At 38.5% G+C, this 14,194-nt stretch overlaps 1 long non-coding RNA gene across 1 annotated transcript in view; it reads right to left on the bottom strand.

Annotated features, from left to right (window-relative positions):
• Positions 1-11,092: 11,092 nt before the first annotated feature.
• Positions 11,093-14,194, bottom strand: part of LOC140697360 (uncharacterized) — a 57,867-nt gene continuing 54,765 nt past the window's right edge. The window contains exons 3-4 of the long non-coding RNA XR_012074320.1: positions 11,951-12,044; positions 11,093-11,247 (exon numbers count right to left, since the gene is read on the bottom strand). This is a non-coding gene — a long non-coding RNA (uncharacterized lncRNA). The remainder of the gene's footprint in view (positions 11,248-11,950; positions 12,045-14,194) is intronic.

The following is a 14,194-nucleotide window of genomic DNA, read 5'->3' as shown; positions in this document are numbered from 1 at the left end:
CCTCCAGTTGAGCCTTGATGTGAGACCATGGCCCTTGCTGGCCCCTGGACCACAGCCGGAAGAGGAACTCTGGGCCAGAGGACCCAACTAAGCCATGCCTCGATTGCTGACTGACAGAAACCAGGAGATAATAAATGCTTGTTGTTATAAGCAGCTAAGTTCTGGAACAATTTGGGATGCATCAGTAGATAACTAATACAACAGTATTAATGTGCGTAAATCAAGATTGTTTTCTGGCTTTCTCCCTTACACCCACAGCTTGTGGTCAGAGCCCAGGGGAAATAGACTGTGATAATAACTTTAGGCAAGGCCCTGAGAAGAGAGCGCCTGCTGCTCCATGACCAAGTAACAGAGCGTAACATGAGCGGGAGCAGCCCAATTTAGCACAGGGACTGCGAGGAGCTGAGTGTCATGGACCTCAGAAGCATTTCAGAAGACAGGACCATGACCAGGGTGCCAGGCCACAGCATGTACATCAGAGATGGTAGGTGGTGTCATGGCAACAACACAGAACACCTGCAGCTATTGTTAGGGCTCATCAAGGGGAGTTGGAGAGAACACAAGATTGGCAGGAAAAAACAATCATAATCACTCATGATTCATTCTGGAGTCTTTTTGAATAATTTAAGGAGAGCTGATACCAAAGCCAAAAAGCATCTTATTTGTCTCTTTTGTGCTACTGGTACCCAATTCATCTTCCATGTAGGTGGAAACATGGGAAATACAGACCTTACTACTTTCATCATGTGACTTCACTAATTTTGTTTCTCACTTTCCAGTATTCCAACATTTGGCCTCTCTTCTCTTCCCTGTCTCCAACATAGTCAAATGGATGTGCTCCCCCTTTCATAGTGCATTGTATTCACTCTCACTAGCCTTCCCACTAAATATAACCCTTTTCTCCCTCCTTATCTAATGCCCATCCACTTGCAAAGTTCAAGGGAAATTCTAAATTCCACATATTACATAAAACTACTTAAGCAATTTCTCTGTAAGTTTTTATCATGAAATTATGGAAGATTAATCTACTAATTGAGTATAATATACCAACTTATTTATAACATAATTAAAATTGGTTAGACATTCTCAGAGATACACGATGTATCTGTGGCATGGCTGCTCCCCTTAAAGACTCTCAATCTAATTATTAAGACTAAACTTCACTAAAATAAATAAATAAAATAAATAAAAGTACTTTTCCCTTAAAAAAAGACTAAACTTCCCCCATGAAGCAATCAGAAAACACAGGCATTATAAAGACATATTTTTGATCCTCTCAGAACAAGCTAAGTTGCTGCTTAGAAGTGCTTATCTTTAAAGTGAAAGGAGAGATTAAAATGTTTTTGGCCATTTCAAAGCAAATTTCTGTTTTCACCCTCACCTTGACACTGATCGTAAATGGGAATTTCCAGGCTTGAGTGGTGGCAAAGATGGCTGCCTGGAAGTTAGTCTTTACTTGAAACTGATTAACCAGAGTTATTCCTGGTGAGTAACTCAGTCCTGCTGTTCTCAGCTGTCTGTCACCAAATCTAGATGTCTGCATCCCAGAGAGACATCTTGAGAGAGTAGGAGTAATGACAGTCAATCAGCTTGACCAATGTATAAATTTAACATCATAACTGACTATGTGATACCTGCCAACACATTAATCTAATCTATTTCCTAGTCCCCTCTCTTCAATTAGACCCATGTGATTTAAAAAACAGAAAAATCTATATTCCTTAAATTTGTTTCACAGGATAATTTCACTCTATCAGTGAATACCCCTTCATTTCTTATAACTTGCCTACCATGCTCATCCCTGGAAAAGAATGTAATTATGCTTGGGAATTAAGTGCAAGTTGTTAATAATTACATAACAGGATAATACTTTGAAATATCATCTGATATAATTTTCACTTTGGGGGTAATTCTTGTTGTTCAATCTTTTACCCAACAAGGATGAAGCAGCCACTACTTCAGAACATAAGCAGAACTGGCCAAGAACAAAGAATAAAATGTTCATCTTTAGGTTTCAAAATGAACTTTTAAAAAGTTAGGCATAGATGGTCATGGAAGCACAGGCTTCCTGTAACCACAGCCTGGCACCTCAGAAAGAAAAAGGGTTTCCTAAATTCCTACAGCTTCCCTTTAAACATCAAGAATCATGAAGCATAGAGATTTGCTACCAGCCATGGGGAAGAAAGGATGTACACTGTGATCTTTCTAGAGGCAATTTCTTGTCACAAAGGAGGTGACAGCCTGGAGAGTGGTGAGAGGAGAGAGAAAGATGAGATGAGAGGGAGCCTCTGGTAATGTTTTGGCCCTGCCCTCTCCCAGGGCGAAGACCTTGACTGGGAGTGGGGAGGGGCTGGAGGGAAGGAGAGGTGGAGAGATCTGAGAGCAAATGGGATTTGCACTTCTCTTCCCAACTGAGAAGTGATCTGCGCTGAATGGAGGACTGCTGTTGGGTAGAAACAGCAATTATCTGTGTTCAGGTAAGGAGAGGTCTTAAGTGAGTATGTGGTCCTGGTTCTCTGGGATTTATGAAGGATAAGGGAAGGTCCAGAAGTTCTCCCCACAGAGAACTGGTAAAAATGTTGAGAAGTTATATGGATTCATGGATTCTTAAAGTAGGGATGAGGCAAGTAAGTGTCACTACCAGATGTCACGACAGGGACCACAGACATCAGAAGCCACAGCTGCTAACTTGCCCTAAATACAAGTAGACCCCTTTGCTTTAAAGTATCATGAATCCCACAGAGAATGAAATACCCAGAGATGTCAGAGAACACTCTGAATTGGCATGTGGACCAGACATCCCTCCCTTTGAGGCCATGAGGTTTCAAAGGTTTCCTGGTGCCCATATGTTATCCGGCTGGAAAAGGAGAAAGGGGAGGGGAAGAAACTATGAAAAACTGAGCATTTATAGCCCTCAAAATGATTTAATCTGGAAGAGACAAATTTTCAAAATAGAAAATTTCCTTTAATTAGAAAAATTAAGGTTCTCACACCCACCACTGATCCCTCCAGTCCTCTTCATCCCTTCCCCCTCTATGGAAGCAAAGTCTTCAAAGAAAGGTGAGTTCCTCACAGTATTATCAGCATCATTCTTCCATCTGAATCATAATGTCTACACATCTGATACTCCCTACAATAATTTCTTGATTTCCAAATATACTTACAGGAAAATGAGGAATATATAAGGTCCTAAGCTTTAGAGTTTAGTTCAGAAATACAGTTTCACAACACAGTAAAAATCCATCATACCCTGCAAGAGGGGTCCAGAAACTTCAGTTGCATAAATGTGGGGGTAACAATTTGCTTGATTAATGAAATAAGAGGTCTGGTGAGGGCTGGCCAATCACTGATCACATTACGTCCAAATTTACATCATATCCAAATTCATAATGTTACAGGGTGCTTCATCTGGAGGTGATTAGAGTATTTGAAAAACATACTGGGATAAATCTATTTTAAAATAGCCAAGATGAAAACTTCACCCTTTTTTATGAAATCATTTTATTTATTTTTTAAAATCAGAGCAGTGAGCAGACCATCAACAGACTATGGAAGGATTTTAGGCGATGGTCTCCTGTCAGTTTTTAAGCATTTATAATACATTAATACCCATTGTTTCTCATACAGATAAATTAAGATCCTATAATACTTGATATACCAACCATACAGCAACCCCTGAAAGTTTTGTGAAAAGCTGACATATTCTTGCCTGCCGTGCTAACGAGGCTACACTTTGCGGTGAGGAAAGTGAGGGGCTCAGGAAACACCCGAGTGGAGTCCTTTCCTACTTGGACAAAGTGTGTAAAATCTGCTACAAAATCTAAGGTTTAGACCTTTCTCCTCAGACCACCCAACTAATAACTTACTTTGAAATTAGTTTATTTTTAAAAATATTGATCAAAATACAACCTATCCCATTTTACAAGTCCTAGAAATAGCAAATGGGAGTATTTCTTGCTTTCTTCTGAACGTTTGAACCCACCCCGGCTGCAACAGTCTCCTCAGTCTCCTCTCTGAATGGCAGAAAGTCTGCTTTGCCTTCAGCTGAATAAAAATTTCAACAAAGTCAGTTTCATTTGACTTGTCACAATCGTACCCACTTTTCTCAAGCAAATGAGTCCAGTTAATGCATTGACAGGACAAATGAACCTACTGGCTGATGAGTTTCCATTCCAAATCTCCTGAATCAGCATTTTAAATCACGTCTGAATATTTAATCCTTGTGGAAGGTGGAGGAAATGACACTCTCCAAAGCCATTAACTTACACCACCCCTGGTCTTAGACAATCAGATTCTCCCTGATTACGAATGAAGGAAAACTGCGGTACTCTCCCATGAAACTCTCAGTAAGTAGGAGCCATGACAATTCTTGCACAGCCAGACAATAGAAACACTGCAGAAAAATGTAAGTGTGACTGTGCTGTTGTTTGAAAGTCATGTATACCTGGGAGGCATTTTGATTTTCTTTGTCATAAACGTCAGTTGATACTTGCTCCACAGTTTATGAAGTTTTCAATTGGCTTAGTTATAGTTACACGGTATAAAGCAAGGTTCTTAGAGCTGTTGGTAAGTAAAGTACAATCCTCATGCTCCCTGTGTCATAATTATCACTATTTTATAGATCATTGTAAAGGGGGTGTTTGAATATTCAAATAAAAGGGAATTAGCGAGTAGAGCCCCAGAAATCACAAGTCATCTCACAAATGAATATTGATTAAAAAACCTGAAATTCTAGTAGCATATTGTCTCTGATACCTCCCAACCATAAAGTCAGAGCTTAAGGGGAAAGATAATTCGGTGACAGGAAAGGAAGATCCACTGTGTGGATCTTGGCAAAAAGGCCACAGAACCTCTGAAGCAGTTCTTTCACTCTGTTTATGGTCACTACGTTCCAGTGTGAGACAGGACACATTTAAGACTTTGCCATCATTTTTATAAACAGTACATGTATTACAAACCACTGATCAAGTTTACTAGTACTTTCCTTTTTTGCCAGAGATGAATACTAGGAACAGTCCTTCCACTGGAATGTTATGCTAAGAAGCCTGGGCCCATTGGAAAGGCAGAAGCAAGGCCAGTATCCGTGTGTTCACAAGTGGCACTTGAAGACTGGCTACTCTTGTGTTCTCCCCACTTTTGCCAGTGTTTTAATAACTGTAGTTTAAGGAAAACAGAGTGCACATGTTTTTAACTCATTTACACTTAAATGTTAATAATATTTTGCAAGAGTTGGTTGATATCCAAAGTAGTTTCTGTATTAATGACTTATGGGGGGCTTGAATTCAGCCCATTATAAATTATTTTTAGCACCCTTGCCCTTCCTTCTCCCTGCAATGTAAAGGATCTGAGTCACTTTAAACACAGTCAAAACATTTTCATAACCCTAATTTTACTTTTTACTATATTAATTGGGTGGCAAAACTTTTACAAGCTAGCTGACTACAATGTAATTTGCTCAGCCTTTCTTTTAATTTTTCATGTGCCCAATTAAAATAGACTATGAATTCAGACTATGCTTTTAGAAACAAAATAGCAATCATAATGTGGAAAGCCAACATTTTAATTTACATTTAATAAAAAGAATATGAGTTCTAATTTTGAGTTTTGATGTGACATCTAAACTGCACATTAGTGATGTAGCCAGTTAATAGCATTTAGTGGCCATGGCTACACAACATGCTGGTTTAAAATAAAGGTTAACTATTTTAATTTATTGTTGTATCACTGAAAGCCATCTTTATTGCATGAAAGATTGGGCATGGGGCCACTTAAAGAAGAACTAGATGACTCAACAATTATTTATAATTTAAAGACCTTCCATTCACTTTAGACTCTATTCAGATTCGCAGCTGTAAGGGGTCCTAGCTGTCTTGTTTCCCGGAACTCACAGAAAATGCCATTAGTCATTTTCTTATCACTCACAACAGTATAGCAGCTTAGGACTTGTCTTTATTTTTGCATTGATAACTTCAGTGTCGTCCATTATACCTATGTTTTCCTATGAATCCTATGTGGGAATTCAAATAACTAAATGCTATTTAAATGATTAAATCCTTCCAGTGTTTCCATGATGCTCTGCTCTGAAGAAAACATACGTTAAACATAGCAGTATCTATATAAAAATGACTATGAAAGTTATAACTAGCATGGTAGCCTCAAGCAAACTAAAAAAACAAACTTATACAAAAGTAAAATTTTTAAAAATTGTTCAGACCCTGGACAGAAAAAAATTTTTTTTTCCCAGTAGTAACTGCTACTTCATAGTAAAATGCCCAATTTTCAAAAACACCAGTGTTAGGCATAGTTTAAGCTGAATCTCTGGAGGTGGGTCCCAGATACTAGTAGTTTTTCAAGGTATCTTAGATGATTCTCCCGTGAAGGCAGACTTGAAAATCACTGACTTACAGGAGTGGAAATTAGAAACTAAACAGGCTGAAGTAAGTGTGTAGAAAATATGAGTTATAACAAGGTTCATTGCAAGATTCTGACTGCAGTCTTGGGATTCTGGGTGAAAATATGCCAAAATTAGTTTTCATACCTCTCATACTAAATGCTGAGTCTTTTCTTTGAAGCAGATAACTTGAATAATAGTTTCCCCATTTCTTTGTAGGCCTGTTTGTATCCTGGACTTGACAAGACCACTATTTATTTCACAAATATTTATTGAGTTCCGGCAGTCTGCTAGGCACACAATGACCCAGAGCAGAGGAAGCCTAGCCAGAGGCCCATAAACCGTTTGTACCAACCATTGTACTTTCCAGAACACGTTGACAATAATGATCACATCAGATTTTCTTCCTGGGCAATTAATCTTTACGGTAGTGACATTGCTACCATTCGCTATTCTGACACTGCCAATTTTTGTGATTTATACGTGTATAATTAGTACTGACGTGATTTTTAAAAGACAGCCAGCAGTCCACTCCCAGGAGGAAAAGCCTCAGTTTGAGAGCTTATAAATGTAATAACGCATCATAAGCAACTTTACCTAACCAGTTACACAGGGAAGTGTCTTAGAGCAGTAGGAGATGAAGCTACTATTGCAGGACAAAACAGGGAGAACAAAATAAACGAACCCTTTATCCTCTTCAGGGTGGCACACTGAGTTCTGGCTTCTAAACTGCTGGTTTGGTTCAGGAATGGGTCAGTACCAGGAAGTGTTCTCTAGTGGTTACAACTGTTGTAGAATTTTATTTCGTGTCCCCAGAGATCATAGGAAAAAGAGCAAAATCCTTACCCTCTACCCACTGCCAGAAGTGGGGAACGAGGGTAGGGAAGTCTTGTCAGGGGAGGTGCTATTTGAGCTTAGTTTTAATAGAAAAGTCACTGCTAGCTGAGTAAAAAAGAAGTGTGGGTGGGGAGGGAGGAGCCTATTTAAGGCCAAGGGAATGCGTACATGCCAAGGCTCAGACGCATAAGCAGCAGGGCTGTTTGGGAATTTTCAAGTAGTTCAATGTGACTGGGGCAGAGGAGGCAAGAGAGGGAGGGCTGGGAGTTAAAGCCAGCAAGGTAGGCTCTGATACACTCAAAAGGTATTTGTGATTTATCCCACAAACTCTGCACAATCCTTGAAGTATCTTGAGTAGTAGGGAAAGATTCCTATTTTAGATATAAAGATTTGTTTGGGGAGATTTAAGGATGAAAGACTGTGGGGAGGGCAAGTGTGGAGGAGGGGAGACTGGAGATCGGCCAGGGGCTCTCGAAAGTGAGAACCTGGACTCAGGAAGGGAGGTGGGCAAGGAGGAGAGGGGAGGCCTACAGAAATGGGTTTATGAGATAACATCTCCATCCATCATGGCGGCTGGATGAGAAGGAGGAGGGCAACTCCTAAGTTCCTGGGTTAAAACTGGTAAATGATGATACCTTTTGTGGAAATAGGATATAGAGGAGACCTGGGACTGGTGGAGGGGAAATGAGTGTAGAATTACATGCAGTTTTAAGTTAGTTTGAGAAACAGAAAATTTGTTGTCTCTAAAATCTTAAAAAGTTCTTTTGAAAACTCAGGTTTAAGAACATTCTACAAAAATAGCTGACCTATACTCATCAAAAATGCCAAGTTCATGACAGGAAGGGAAAGACTGAAAATGCTTCTAGACTAAAGATGACGGAGGAGACTTGACAGCCAAACGCTCAGGTCCGGGATTTCCTTTCCTCAAAAGGACACTATTGAATGAATTTTGAATACAATCTGTTAATCAGCAACTAGTATTGTATCAACATGATACTAATATTATATTAATTTTTGGTAAATGTATTGTAAGAAGTGTCCTTGATTTTTAGGAAATGTACCCTAAGAATGAAGGGGTAAAAGGATATCATACATGCAACTTATTCCAAATGGTTCAGGAAAAAAAAAACCATGCATACGTAGAAAGACTAAATTGGAAAGGTACTGTGGTAGTGTTAATTTCTGAGAATTTGAGCTGAGGGTATATAGGAATTCTATGTTCTATTGTAATTTTTTAGTAAATCTGAAATTATGTCAAAATAAAAGTATTTCAGTAAAAAGTTCTTTTGTGAAATATTTAAAATTTTTAGAAAGCTTAAAGAATAACATAAAAAAACCTACCCAAATTCCCTCCAACTAGAATAAATAATAGCTAATATTGTTCTATTTACTTTTGGTCATTTTTGAAGCAAAATAATTATCTCATAATGTTTTATGTAGAAAAGAATTCTTGAGTGTGTATATATATTTCAGAAAAGGGAAATAAGCAAAGATTATAGACTAAAGTAGGCTTAAACATCCCCTAAATTAAGAAATAATCAAGCCCAGAATGTAAGAGCACTTTCTGGGGTATTCCTAGAGACTATTAAACCTATAGTGAAGCTAAATCTTAGCGCATAATTTACTTATTTTGCAAAAGGTCCAAGAGGTTAAATTTTAATTTTAGTTTCTATAGAAAAGCAAAAACAGTTTTCTCCATATATCAGCGAATGAAAAGAAAGTACTTAATTTGTTGTCTTGATTTGATTGGAATCCAAGTAGAAAAGCCACTTCAAAGGTGCCATTTTATTGAAACTATAACATAAAAAGGACTGTCTAGTCATAAAATAGACTCTTCCCAGAACCTCTTTTAAAAAGCAGTAAATAATACAGAGGAGTAAATATTGACAAAACATGTGATACCAAATGCTAAAACTAGTGACATAAAGTTACATCCTAGGTTTGCAACCAACATGTAGTTTTTGCACTTATCTCCTTCCTGTGTTCCTGGCCACCTTCCTTTCTAGGAGAGGCAGGAGTCACTGCCTGGCGCTCATTTGGCTCCAAGTGCATGTGAGGAGACTTGATCCAAAAGGAAATTTGAGATGGACACGTGGCCCTACCCTGGCCATTCAGGATGTCTGGTCTCCCTCAGGTACCTCTATCCAGATACCTATCTTTAAGGCATGTAATCTTGGTTTCATTGGCAAACAGAAGAAAGGCAGAGGGAAGAACAGGAATCCAAGACCAGTCAGCAAGTCAAAACAGTGTAAACACAAGAACACATGGAAAAAATCCACGCGGCCCCATGTGAAGGAACGATCCTTTCCAAGGGTGGAGCAAGAGCAGGGGACTTGGCCCCTAGGAGCTGAGGAGGGAACTAGGGGTCCTGGGAATTAGAGGTGCTGGCTCACCCACATCCACCTGCTGCTTCGCTTTTCTCTCCCTGACCCTTGTCTTTTATTTCTTCTTACTCTCTCTCATTAAAAAAAAAATTATTTTCCTTCCCCCTTTTAAACTGTCCTACCAAAATGAGTTAGCTCTCCTTGAAACCCTGCGTTAAAGAGGATGCTGGCCCTTGTGCTCTAATCCTTTTTGGGAATTCATGAATAGTTTCCCACTCTTTTTGGATGTCTTCGTTTGGTTCCTCCTTTCGTCAGGCAGAAAATAAATCCTAGGTGACACAGTGAAATCTTTTTCTCCTATTTCTTCTAAATGAAAAAAAAAAAAGGAAAAAAAGATTCCCTTTTTTATTTTGAGTATGAAAAACATACAGCATGTCTTCAGGTTGTAAATAAAACTTCTCAGCCTAATTAAATGAAACTATTTTCTTAATGATTTTTATGTCCCTTCATAGAAAAAAACAATACCATCATTGTTGAATGCTGTGACCTTCCCTCTTTCTATTGAGGAAAATCATGACTAGTAGGAAAAGGAAGGTATTGTAAAGATTTCTATGAAAAGTGTGGGGGAGAAAATCACTTAGAAACACACACAAAAAAACTTCTGCTATGTGGGCTCTTTATAATTGGAAACAATGGCTACTAACATGAACCAACATAAAACATCCTCACCTGCCAAATGCACCTATTTATAATGTTGCAGTTTAGGCTGTAACACAAAGGGTGATTAGAAGTCATGGTCTTCAACCTCCGGAAATTAAATTCTGAAATTTAAAATAAATTTAAAAAAATTAAATTTTATGACATCATTAAAAATTAATCATTTAGTGAAATTATGGTAAGCAAATGTGTGTATACATGCTTTCATAGAGCTGTCTGAGGAGATATTCACCTAAGTATGAAAAAGGGTATATCTCTAGGTGGTGGCATTTTATATAACTTTTTAATGTTTTACGTACTTTAATGTTTTAATCATAGTATGCATTATTTTTATAATCAAGAAAAACAAATTTATTTCCTTTTCAGTTTGCAAAACAGTTCATGAAATGTTTCAAACACCAATTATTTCTCAGAGTTGAAGTCATCTTAAAAGAAGTACATGTATGTTTTAATACAAATCCATTTTTTAAATGAAGTAACATTAAAATTATTTTTACTACTACTGTTTAACTTCTTCAAATATTGAGCGTTTGGGAAATTACTCCCATTAAATACAGGTTCCTATGTACAAAAGGAGTTGCAATGGTGTCATCACTTGGTACTTGCATCGGAAACTTCCGTTATGGTTTATAATTTCATATTATTTCATTCCAACTGAACTTTTTAAAAAATGATTTTGATTATCTGCTATGGGTTCCAAAGGACACTTGTTAACACTCTGGTGGCACAGAGACCACCAATCATAAGCAGTGAAAATAAATCCTCAGTGCACTTGCAGAATCCAGACCAATCTCAGCCCCTATCCTCTTCCACCTACCATCTGGACCTCCCTGCGGTGATGGGAGCAGCAGGAGGACGCAGAAAGGAGCACCTCCCCTCTCCACTAACCACTGCAACCACTAGAAGCAAGACCCAGAAACAGAGGCCCCAAAAGGATGACTTTCCTCCATTTTCAGCACTCTGCTGGCCTGACAGGAGCTGTAAGAGATTCTTCAAGTTACTTTCAAATAGACAATCTATGAATCTACAAATAATTTTAAACAGTAGGCTTTCATGCTGAGTGTTTTAATCCCTCTTACCAGGATTAGGGATGTAATTTAGATCAGCTTTTTTATGGCAGATGTATGAATAAATTACCAGTTCAATTCCTACCTCTCCTCTATTCTAAGTATTTTTTCAGCTCTGAGGTTCTTCTCACAAAAATTTCTTTTGACCTGTTTAGTGGTATCCCATTGCTTGGGGACTTCTCTGGGATTTGATCCATCAAGTTTATCTCCTCCCCTGCCAAAAAAAAGCCCTACCTCTTACTTTTCACAATCCTATCTTTCTCTTCCCTCCATCATTGCCTTCACCTTCTATTCCTACCCTCTTCACCACCGGTTGGTTCCTTTGGCTGTCACTCTGCTGTCATTCTGGCCAGGAGTGGCCTTCCAAAGACAGAACCGATAGTCATCTTGCTGTATTTTACTGAACTATTTTATTTTGTTTATTCTTTCCTTATTAAAATTTATTTCCATTAGGACCATGGAAACTAAATTCTCCTGGCTTTTCCCCACTCTTTGCTGGTTTCTTGTCTTTTGCTTACTCCTAAATATTGGTGTTTCCTGGAGCCCCATCCTATGCTTTTTTCCCTCTTCCTAGGCACCTCACCCAACCGATACTGCTGGTCACTGCTACATACCTCCATCTCTCTGAGTTCCACATCGATGTTCTGAATTTCTCAGTGGATCGTTATTCTTTCTTCAAACATTCAGTGAGTCTATACTTCGCACCAGCTAAGAAACAATAATTGTCTGACTACTTGTCTCTTTTCATCCATTTTTCCCCTTTTCCCAGTCTGCCTTCTGTTCAAAGATACAAATCTTACCACGTTAATCCTCAGAGTTAAAAAATTCAGGACCTCTCTAAGGGCCCAAATGAAAAATCTGAAATGCCAAATCCTGGCTTGCAGAGTCCTTCCTCTCCAGCCTACCCCTCAGCTTCATTTTCTTTCTCTCTCTTTCCTTATGCCCCGAAAACCTGCCAAGCAACTGTACATATGCTGTACTCCCAACTACACCATCTTCATGCATACCACTGCGTTTCAGCACATGGTTTTCTGGGGCCTAGAATACTCTTCTGCCTTCTTTCTTCTTCACCAGCTCAAATGTTTCTTCCTAAGTTAAACTTTCCTGGTTCTATCTTTTCTTTTTTCCCACATGTTTGTTGATCTTTAACACAGTATTTTTTTACTGTACTGCAATTCTTGGGGAAATGAGGTATCCTCACTGTCTGTATCTAGCATAATTTCTGATACACAGCAAGATTCCTCAAATACATGACTGAGTTAACAAATAAAATTAACTACAATCTCACACAATGGGTGAAATTTGGATGGACAGAAAAATGAGAAACTTTAGAGTTCAAGTGAATAAACAGCTTCCATTTACATCTGGGGACCTCATATTTCTATGGATTACCCATAACAACTATGATTAATACGTGCCATTACATGACTCCCTGCTTTCTCCCCAATTCAAACATTTTCAGCAAGGGAAGTATAATCTTGGCATCCTCCTCCCACAGTCCCTAGCTTTGCCTCCACATCTCTCTCCAGGAGCTCTTTCTGCTTCTTAACATTCTTTTCACCACTAAGCACTCACCCTGTGCCCCAATCTTGAACTTAACTGAGCACAAAACTAATTCAGATTATTAAGTTAAAACAGATTTATTTCACACTTGTTGCAGCCTGATCGTAGTACAGCCGGGTATATAATTGTGACCAACACTTACTTATCCTTTACCTCTCCTCAGTGGTTGTAAAACAATGCATGCAAACTGTACTGGAATAAGATGGGGAGAGGAAGGTGTTTCTGATAAAGATAAGCAAAACTCTATATTGATGCATCCTCAGCAAAAAGATTTGGAATAGGTTTTCAGGTCTTTTTCTTTCATGGTCAACACTGGGACTCTATGTCTGGGAATGGAGGAAAGCTTGGATTTGATACCCATTTATTTTAGGTGGTCATACTCAACCCCTGCAATTTAGAGGAAAATTGGAAACTATAAGCTGCTAAAAGCCAAGAGGTTCTTAATTGTTGGAGTGCTAGTCCAGTACTGAGATAGCAGACTATTTACTACCTGTTAATCAGGTATCAGGTTGTATAATTTTGGTGGAATGTGGCTATGAATGCACTCTGTTTTAAGAGAAATTATTTATCAGCATATTGAGGAGTCTGATACTCAAATGGTCAATACTACTTAAGTAATTGCTAAATACAATATATACGCTTTAGAAAATTAATTATAAACTGAGTGTCACCTAAGAGGGAAGAAAGGTGGTTCAAGCCCCTTTAAACAAAAGTCAATGTCCTATTTCACATGAAGCAAGTGATTTACATATTTAATGCAATTTTTAAAAGAACAATTACAAAATGTTGAGATCGATTCTAATAATTTGTCTATGCTTCCAATATATGGGTCCAGAAAAAGTACGGTTTTTAATTTTGCTCAATTCAACCACATTCTTAAAGACAGACAGATATGAGATGTTACTGAACAGCTATGCTGTGTTTCCATCTTTTACTCTTTTCTGTCCAAAAGAGAACATGCAAGACTGAAGCCACTGAATCAGCCTTTACCAGCTATTGTTGTTGGTAGCATTGAACTGCTGACAGAGCAGAGGGAGAGCCCTAGTGACCTGGGAAAACAGGGCCTTGTGTTCTATGTCCATGTCCAAAACTGAGCTAGATACCCTCCATGCTATGATACATTTTATGTCAGACTTAGAGTTTGAGAGACAGGAGAGGGTAAACTGAGAGACTAACATTTTAAGGCTATGCCTAGGGGGTGCCAATACAGGAGATGCTAAATACTCAATACCACCATTCTGCTTCGAATATGGAGAAAGAAGATTTAAAGGAAGGTAAGTGTAGGCTCAAAGAGA

Source organism: Vicugna pacos, chromosome 7 (assembly GCF_048564905.1).
Source record: "Vicugna pacos chromosome 7, VicPac4, whole genome shotgun sequence".
In the NCBI taxonomy this organism is placed as follows: Eukaryota; Metazoa; Chordata; class Mammalia; order Artiodactyla; family Camelidae; genus Vicugna; species Vicugna pacos.
Note: the sequence above shows the minus strand (reverse complement) of the source record. Positions and strands in the feature narration are given on the sequence as shown.